Genomic DNA, 7,642 nt, shown 5'->3' with positions numbered 1-7,642 from the left:
TGGGTTCTGATATTGTCACCATGGCTGAGTTACAGTTAATAGTCGAATTCACTCCTTCCCAGAATTATTCTGGGACCACAAACTAAATTGCCAAGTCTTAGAAACATATCAGGTGGCTAATGCCAAAATGCATCTTATATTGAAAATGTCACCAGTAGTGGGGACACATCTTACTGTTCCCAGCTTTGCTATCTGAAGGTCTTCCACTCAGGTGCAGCCGTTATTCTTAACACAGCTGAAAAGAATTTCAGGTTGAGTCAGAAGTAGAGTCAGTGAGTCTGAATAGGAGAAAGGACAGATAATTGAGGAGAGTCAGTTGTGGGCCTCAGGAGAAGAATGCAACCAAGTTCTTCAGCAGCAGTTAGGGCTGGAGGGATGGCTTAGCGGTTAAGGTGCTTGTCTGTAAAGCTAAAGGACCCAGGTTCAATTCCCCAGGACCCCTATTAGCCAGATGCACAAGGGGGCACACACGCCTGGAGTTTGTTTACAGTGGGTGGAGTCCCTGGCATGCCCATTCTCTCTCTTTCTCTGTCAAATAAATAAATAACAAAATACTTTTTAAAAAAGAGAGAGAAGGAAAGTGGAGAAAGTATAGAGAGTTCCTGCCACATGGAAAGTGTGTGCCATTATCAGATTTAAACCTTCCAGGAATCTTAAATCTAGGAAAGGAGTACAGGGAGGGACCCAGGTTGTTTATGGGAAAACAGATCTAGAGAACTCCTTTAGGCAAGAGATAAGGAGAAAACTTCTCTGATCTGTATTAACATGGTGATTGCTAGGGCAGACTTTTGGGGGCACAGTCATCCTACACTGCCTCAGTGGTCCTGAAGGGTTTAAAATTTTGTTGTTTTTTTTTTCCTCTGGTTGCTCAGGCTGACCTGGAATTCACTCTGTAGTTTCAGGGTGGCCTCAAACTCACAGCGATCCTCCTACCTCTGCCTCCTGAGTGCTGGGATTAAAGATATGTGCTACCATGCCTGGCTTAAAAAAAATTTTTTTGACACAAAACACCACATAGATGAATTTGCCTAATCTTCCAAGTAGTGTTAGAAGGTACAGAGACATGTTTCAATATTGTTTTTCCTTCATGTCTCTCCCCATCCCTTAGTTGTTGTTTTTTTTTTTCTGTTATTTTTTTGTTTTCAAGTTAGAGTCTTATTGTAGCCCAGGCTGACCTGGCACTCTGTCGTTCCAGGCTGGCCTCAAACTCACAACAGTACTCCTTCCTACCTCTGCTCTCTTTATTGCTGGGATTAAAGGCATGTACCACCACATTCTGGCCACTTAGTTATAGTTGTTTTTGTTGTTCTTCTTTGGTTTTTCAAGGTAAGTTCTCACTGTAGTCCAGGCTGACCTGGAATTCACTATGTAGTCCCACGCTGGCCTGAAACTCATGGTGATCCTCCTACCTCTGCCTCCTGAGTGCTAGGATTAAAGGTGTGTATCACCATGCCAGGCTAGTTATTCTTAAAAGGAGTCTGATGGGATTTAGCTTGCAGTAACAGGAAGAATGAATGTTGGGGAACCACCTGGATGAACTCCATGTTGCTGTTTGCTTGGAATGAAAGCCAAGTGTTTGCAGGACCTCCCTTCTGGCTATGTAGAGCATCAGAGCTTTCCCTGATTGACTTGATCTTGTAAGCTTCCATATCTCCCTATACACCTTCTAAAACCACTGGCTTTCCTGGTGTTATCTGCATTTTTTCCTGGTGTGAATGAGGATGAACTTGGGGGATTTTGCTTTGTTTTGTTTTAGATCCCTGATGACACCTCAGTTTCATAGAGTAGCAGCTAGAGTTGGAGAAATGGATTAGCATTTAAGGTACTTGCCTGTGAAGCCTAAGGGCTCAGGTTCTACTCTCCACAGCCCACATTAGTCAGATGCACAAGGTCCAGCATGTGCACAAGGTCACACATGCGTCTTGATTTTGATTTCAGTGGCTAGAGACCAATGCAGGCCAATTTTCTCTGTTTCCCTCTCTCTCATAAAAAAAAAAAAAAGAGTAACAACTAAAAGAAGCCTGTAAATATTATTCAGGCTATTATAGCAATTATGCTAAGGGTATTAAGACCATTATGCTAAAATATACTGAATGATATCCACCTCCCTTTAATTTCTTTTGAGGTAGGGGTCTCATTGTGGTTTTGGCTGACTTGAATCTCACTTTGTAGTCTTATGCTGGTCTTGAACTCATGGTGATCCTTCTACTTCTGCCACCTATTCTTCTTCTTCAGTTTCTAATGGAGCATAGGAGATTTCCTTTTTTATCCCTACTAAAACCTACATGGGCATATGTGTGTGTTACATGTGTGTAACTACACTTTATATTGAAAAGCTAAGCAGCAGCCATCTATGTAATATAACAACATTGTGATGTAACATTTTAATTACTTATCCGGGTTTCTAAATATTTGCTATGAGTCTGCTGCATTTGGAAATGCTGTTTTGAAAATTGAGCCATTCCTATCTTTGCTTTATCACATCCTTGCCATTTGATAATGTTCTAATTGTGAATAATTCCTTTTGTCAGGTATCCCCGATTGTTCAGACATAAAAGTTAACCATATGTTGGTCTTATTTCTCTCATGATATTCCCCTTTTCCTATTCCCATTCCACTGAGGATCTTCCTCAGTGGTGTTGGTGGTTATTCACCATGGGCTTTTGAATACATCTTAGTCTCTTTTGGGGAAGGTTGCTTCTTCTTCTTTTTCGTTTTGGCTGACCTGGAATTCACTATGTAGTCTCAGGCTGGCTTTGAACTGATGTCAAGGCAATCTTCCTACCTTCGCCTGAGTGCTGGGATTAAAGGCGTGTGTCACCACACCTGGCTTTTTTATTTTTTAAACAAAAAACCACCAAAAAGCAAACAAACAAACAAACAAAATGAAGATGGAGCTGAGAGGACACTCTTTATGAACAAGCACCTTTAATCACTGAATCATTGCCCCAGCCTTCCAGGGTTTTTTGTTTTGTTTTGTTTTGTTTTATTTTGTTTTGTTTTGGTGGTTGTTTTTTTGAGGTAGGGTCTCATTCTAGCCCAGGCTGACCTGGAATTCACTGTGTAGTATCAGGGTAGCCTCTAACTCATGGTCATCCTCCTACCACTGCTTCTGGAGTTCTGGGATTAAAGGTGTGCGCCACCACACCCAGCTCCAGGTTTATATATATATATTTTAAATTTTTGCTCTAATTCTTTTCTTTATATATTTTGTTTTTCTTTGTTGGGGGTGGGGAGAGAGAATAGCCACACTAGGGCCTGTAGCCACTATAAATGAACTCTAGACAGAATCTCTCTCAAATAAATTAAATTAAATTAAATTAACATACAACTTTAAAATATTAAAAATCAATAAAATTTCAGAAATTGAAAAAAAGAAAGAAAGAAAGAAATGCCCATGAAAGATCCCAGTGCAGCACTGGAGAGCCAGCCTTGAAATGGAACATGATATTCATCCACTGACACAGTGTTTGAGGACAAGTTTAGGTTGGGTGTTGAAATGGTGGTAGAATGCTTGGTTTGATGGTGTACCCCTCGAATTCCAGCACTCAAGAGGCTGGAGCATCAGAATTTCCATGTATTTGTGGATAGCTTGGGCTATATAGTGAGTTATAGGCCACTCAAGGTTTCATAGCAAGTTCCTGTCTCATAAACGAACAAGCATCAAGATTTGGTGGTGGAACATTAAAGTTTCTGATTGCTTCTTTTCTCTCCCTTATGCAGCTGAAATAAAAATAATTATTATTCCCTTTCTCTCTCTCTCTCACTCTCTGTTTTTCTTAAAGTGCCCAGGCTGGCCTTGAACTGTCCATCCTCCTCATCAGCCTGATAAATGGGATTCCAGGCCTGTAGCAACAGATCTAGGCAATCGTATATCCCCAGCTGTTTAGTTATTTACTTAGCAGTACTAGTGTTTGAACCCATGGTTCTGTACTACTGATTTATATCAGTAGCCCTCCTGAGTACCAAAACTTTGATTTTTTTTTTTCTTCAGTAAAAGGGCACCTGGCTTCAGTTTTCTTTACACTAGGAATATGCATATGACTGAGTTTTGCTGAGGTGTTGTTGGAAGTTGTTTGGTGGAAATTACTAGCAAGTTTCTAAAGGAGGATTTACTAAGCTGGTGCATCAGCTTTCTTTATTTTTATTTTTTCGTGGAAGGTGCAGAGGTTGCCTGGGGTTTTAGCATCCATCTTATGACAATAATGCTACCTTGAGCCACATACCAAGGATGGACGAAGATGTAGTTCCCTTGTGTGTGTGTGTGTGTGTGTGTGTGTATGTAGTTGATTAAAATTCCCAACAGAGATGTGAAACATGGTGGAATATTTCTTATGTTTTATCTTCCTTTTTGGTGAAACTGGGAGTAAGTATCATTAAGTAAGGGTAAGGATTGGAGAGGGAATGTGGGAGGTTTGAGAATAAATAAGTGAAATAATCATTATCAAATCTAAAAGTTAATTAAGGAAATGTAAAATTTTGGGGAGCTAATGAAGGCATACTATATCATTTAGGTAGTTGTAGTTGAAAATATAAAACAAGAGCATGGCTTGGTATCTCATGCCGTTAATCCAAGCACTTAGGATTGTGTTCATGATAGAGAACCCAGCACTTCAAATGCTATACCACAGAGCTATACTCCAAGACTAAGCCACATTAAAAAAATTTGTAAGAAATCATGTGATTCAAACATTCAAGAGAGGTATAAAGATGTAGCTCTCCTCTCTCATCTGTGCACATACATCCCATTTCTCCCTATTGTCCCCCGTAGATAAGCATTTGTGTTGGTTTAGGACTCTACCTGAGTAACTGTGATAGTAAAAACATGGAAAAATTGACTGTTTTTAAAACTGCTTTTATTCATTTGCAAGCAGAGAGGGAGAGAGAGAGAGAAAGAGAAATAATTGACATAACAAAGACTCCAGGTATGACAAATGAATTTCAGTTGCATGTACCTCTTTGTGCATCTAACTTTATGTATGTATAGAGGAATTGAACCTAGGTCATTAGGCTATGCAGACAAGCTTATTATCTGTTGAGCCATCTCCCCAACCCAGCTGACACCTTTTAAATTTTAACAAAATTTTATTGAAATCTTCCACAAGTACATACAATATAACATGATAATTCCCTCCCCTTCCCTACTTTCCCCTTTATAAATCCACTTTCCATCATATGCCTGTTGGGAGCCATGAACCAAACCTCGGCCATGTTAACAGAGACTGCCATGTAGCAAGTTAAGTTTCTACTTCCTCACCTAATATTCAACTACCAGAAACAATGGGATCGTACACCTGGCCAAACATTCCCCCATCCTGCAGGTAGCTACTGAAGAAACAAAGGCATTGCGGTTTAACCAGTAACTGTGATCTTTGCCCTAACTATCTCCTTCCCCTACAACTCCTTGCCCTGACCATGACCCCTTCCCCCTACAACCCTATATAAACCTACATGTAAGAATAAACTCTCAAGGCGTGACAAATGCCTAGCGTGGTCTCCTTCTTGTGTCTGTCTTTCACCCAGGTTAGCTTCTCTTTGAGTGCTTGTTCAACTCCCCGCTGGCTGGGGCAAGTGGCACCCAAGAACGTGGGGCCCAAGGTACGAAGTGTGACCTGGGCATCTCTCGAGTGGACGGCTGTCCCAGCCATTAGACCGCCACCCCATCGGAGGGGTGAGTGAAGGTCTGCATAGAGGTCACTACAGGCAATACACCTGTAATACAGACCTGCACCGCGATCGACGCAGAAAAGCCCACCTGCAAAACTGATCCGTTTGAGGTAAGTGACGAATTTTAGGCAATTAAAGTAAAGACTATTGGGTCATTTTTTTTCAAGGCACAAGAACTGCGGGACTTCCTTTTTGCACTTCATTTCCTCCTTTTACTTTCGGTTGACGCCATTGCATGGAATTGCAACATAGCGACAGGGCAACTGAAGCCTCTTGGCCAGGGCTACCCTCTGGCATTGGCTGAAGGCCCCTAGCTCCCTGTGCGAATCCCAACAGCCTGTTCAGGCATTGGCAAAAACTTCCTATCTAGCCTCTCTTCCTATCAACAAAACTGGGTATGCAACAGCCAGTAAATGCTCTTAGAGCAGCTGGCAGTTCTTAAAATTGCGGTCAGGCCCATCAAGGAACCCCCCCCCCCCCCAGGCCAGTTCTCCAACCGGGAACTTTGCCCTCTTGTCTTGCTGTTTCTCCTCTTTCCTTTGCTATCATAGGACAGACCCTAAGTAAGCATAAATTGTTGAAAGGCTTAAAACTTCTCTCAAGGCATAAGGAACACAGGTTAAAAAAAAAAAAAAAGATTTAACAAAGAGTAAAAAGGAGCTAATTGCCATAGTAAAAGATATTTTAAAAGCACAAGGAATTAAGATTGTTTCAAGTTCTGTAAGCAAGTTTTTTATTTTATCAGGAGTATTTGTTCTTTGTGTGTGTGTGTGTGTGTGTGTGTGTTTATGTGTGCTCATTGTGCTTGCTAGTTGTGTCATGTTTGTGACTGTAACTAAAGAGATGAGATGGACGCAGGTGACATTCCTTTCTCTTCTAGAAAACCATTCAAGGAAATCAAAGACCTAAGCATAGAAATTAAAAAGGAAAAGTTAAATGTCTTTTACAGGAGTGAATTTGCCAGATATTTGTTCTAAATCAAGTTCACCTTACATAGAGGATTATTAAAAACAACAAAACTTCCTCTAAAGAGATAACATATAATTTGTCAGATATTTTAAAAAGCTTGTAATGTCCTGTTACTTAAAAGGAGGAGGTAACTGATCTGACTTCTGAGCCAACCTGCCTCAAGATAACAACACAATTTGCCTTAGCTACTCCTAATAAAATCATTCCCAAGTGTGTTATTGGTATTAATGATATAAAGTTGTATTAAGACTGCTTTCTTTTTAGTAATAGGATTAATCAATTTGGTGTAAATTTTTAATAGCCTTATAAGAAAGATAATCACTTCTCGGCCTTTTGGCTACGATCAAGTGTAGTATCTGTTCTTATCAGTTTAATACCTGATACATCCTCTATCTGAGGACAATATGTTAAATAGATTTTTGGAGCTTGGAGTTGGAATAGGAAAGCTTGCTGTGTCCACTCCACACATCGACCTGGTATTGCAGTACTTCCAGGAATGGTGCACCCCCCCCCCCCCTCTTGCTCTCTTGCACTAAAAATAAGAAAGAAGAAAGTAGAGAAGTCACAAATCACTGAATATTACACTTCAATGCTTTGGAAAAAAACAAGCCAAATCTAAACCACTGCCCTATTTGTTCAACAATAATTGTCTTCGCTTTTGACATATGTATTATATTTTGTAATTATAAAAAATGTACTCTGAAAAAATGCAAAAAAAATTAGTAGAGCCGGGCATGGTGGCACATGTCTTTAATCGCAGCACTCAGGAGGCAGAGGTAAGAGGATCGCCATGAGTTTGAGACCACCCTGAGACTACATAGTGAATTCCAGGTCAGCCTGGGCTATAGTGAGACCCTACCTTGGAAAAAAAAACAAAAACAGTAGACATAGGGCTGGAGAAATGCCTTAGCAGTTAATACATCTGCCTGCACAGCCTAACTGTCTGAGTGCAGTAAAAGCTAGATGCACAAAGTGGTACATGCATTGGCTGGAGGCCCTGAAACAC

General features: G+C 40.5%; 1 non-coding gene across 1 annotated transcript; it reads left to right on the top strand.

Moving 5' to 3' along the window:
- The first annotated feature begins 6,953 nt into the window (after positions 1-6,953).
- On the top strand, positions 6,954-7,146 carry LOC123455234. The gene has a single exon (XR_006633776.1). It is a non-coding gene; the product is annotated as a U2 spliceosomal RNA (small nuclear RNA).
- Positions 7,147-7,642: the final 496 nt, after the last annotated feature.

The sequence above is a fragment of the Jaculus jaculus genome, chromosome 15 (genome assembly GCF_020740685.1).
Source record: "Jaculus jaculus isolate mJacJac1 chromosome 15, mJacJac1.mat.Y.cur, whole genome shotgun sequence".
NCBI classification, from domain to species: Eukaryota; Metazoa; Chordata; class Mammalia; order Rodentia; family Dipodidae; genus Jaculus; species Jaculus jaculus.
This window is presented reverse-complemented; position numbering and strand designations above follow the sequence as displayed.